We start from the raw sequence: 2,323 nt of genomic DNA on the forward strand, positions 1-2,323 counted from the left end.
TATATTATATATTTGTATATTTATATATTATGTGTGCATGTTTACATTTAATTATATATAAAAAATATAAAATATCTGTCACTTTTATGTAATTTTTATAACCCTATATACCCATCCACTTTGCTTACTTTTCATTTAATATATCTTGGATATCTTTCCATATGAATGCATAAAAAGCTCCCTCATCTTTTTTTATTTTCTAAAGGCTGATGGATATACCATAATTTATCCCCCATTAATGGGCATTTACTTTGTTTTCACACATATGCTATTACAGATAATGCTGCAATAGTTAATTTTTGCTTATGTTATTTCATACATGTATATCTACATATTCCAGAAGCCAAATTGCTGGATCAAAGAGTATGTTGGTTTATAACTTTGGTTCATGTCATAGAATTGTTCTTCACTGAGGTTATACTAGTTTTCTTTTACTGTAGATGATGAAAATAGCTATTTCTCCACACACTTACTTTCCCATTGTTGGTCTGCTGATTCCTGAAGTGGTCAGTGCTTCTAAATTCATGTAAATGCTAAGATTCTTTTTATCAGAAGCCTTCTAAATATTTTTTAATCACAACCCTAAACCTTTAGCTTTCATGATAGGATTTACCAGTATACCGTTTTAAACATACATTATTAGACATATATGGGAAATTAAATTATATATATCTTCATATACATATAGTTCAATTCCCGCAATTAATTGGCTAAAGATAGAAAGTTTAAGGTATACTGATGCTGAAATACATCAACTAAACAAGAAAGAAAATATTAGAATATGAATGCAAAATTGGCTTAAAAAACAAGAATCACATCTATATACTGATTTCATCTGGTCAAAATTCTATAAAATTACATCAAGATTTGTTTTTCTATGAGATAAGGTTTATTTATACCTGTATGTATTATGTTAGGAAATTGCACCTTGAAATTGCATATCTCTTCAATTAGACACAAGACAAAAAAGGGAAAAATAAACTACTTAAAAAGCTACAAATTTAAGAATTTCAAACATTTCATATTGTTAACTTTTCTAAATTTTGGTTTAAATGCACCTAATAAGTTTTAAAAGCACAAATCCTGGGGAAGTCTGTATAACTGCATGATAATAAATGTACTACATGGCAAAACTAATGTTTGGGGTAATTTGGTATCTTCCCCTCAAAACTTTTAATATTTGATGTATCTGATGATAGTCTATTATTATGAGGAGATAGAAAAATATACTTTTTACATCTAATTAGAAAAATCATGTTTCTCATTTAGCCATCTGTATTCAATCCTAAAATTGAACATGTCGTATTTAAATTGACTGATAAAATGATGTTTTTTTTCTTTAGAATTATTAGGAAACATTACATGGAAATCAACCTTTTAATGTGATATTTACTAATAACACTTTTCTCAAATATTTTTCTGCCGAGACCAGCTCGTTTGGGGAGACCCTAACCCAGTGGTGCTAGAGTGATTAAAGACACACACACAGAAATATAGAGGTGTGAAGTGGGAAATCAGGGGTCTCACAGCCTTCAGAGCTGAGAGCCCCGAACAGAGATTTATCCACATATTTATTAACAGCAAACCAGTCATTAGCATTGTTTCTATAGATATTAAATTAACTAAAAGTATCCCTTATGGGAAACGAAGGGATGAGCCGAATTAAAGGAATAGGTTGGGCTAGTTAACTGCAGCAGGAACACGTCCTTAAGACACAGATCGCTCATGCTATTGTTTGTGGCTTAAGAATGCCTTTAAGCGGTTTTCCGCCCGGGGTGGGCCAGGTATTCCTTGCCCTCATTCCTGTAAACCCACAACCTTCCAGCTTGGGCTTTAGGGCCATTATGAACATGTTACAGTGCTGCAGAGATTTTGTTTATGGCCAGATTTTGGTGGGCTTGCTCCCAACATTTTTCAATTTAAAGTTACATTTAAATCTTTTACCATTTGGACAAATGGTGAAATTATTTTTAAAAAATTCTAAGAAGGTGAAGTTAATATATATTTCTGTGAAAGTGCTGAAAAATAAAAACAAAACAAAGCAGATGGAGATACTGAGCTAGTACAATCTCCCACCTAATTCAAGAATATCTAATGAAGAGCTGACCAGTTCTTTTGAACATTCCCTGGCAAAAGGGAAATCAGTAAATTTTGAGCAAGCCGTTTCCATTGGTTACAGATTTCTTTTGATAAAATTCTCTAACATTTTAAATTTTAGGAGGTGATTCTGGCCTTAATATTACTGGCTTTTACTGTATTAAGTCTAATTCTTGGCCGGGCGCGGTGGCTCAAGCCTGTAATCCCAGCACTTTGGGAGGCCGAG

The 2,323-nt window shown here is 32.2% G+C and overlaps 1 long non-coding RNA gene across 1 annotated transcript in view; it reads left to right on the forward strand.

The window, feature by feature from the left end:
* The window catches only part of LOC105508242, a 154,431-nt gene that overhangs the window by 4,227 nt on the left and 147,881 nt on the right, over positions 1-2,323 (forward strand). The gene's annotated exons all lie outside the window — the stretch shown is intronic.

Source organism: Colobus angolensis, unplaced genomic scaffold (assembly GCF_000951035.1).
Source record: "Colobus angolensis palliatus isolate OR3802 unplaced genomic scaffold, Cang.pa_1.0 Scaffold16, whole genome shotgun sequence".
In the NCBI taxonomy this organism is placed as follows: domain Eukaryota; kingdom Metazoa; phylum Chordata; class Mammalia; order Primates; family Cercopithecidae; genus Colobus; species Colobus angolensis.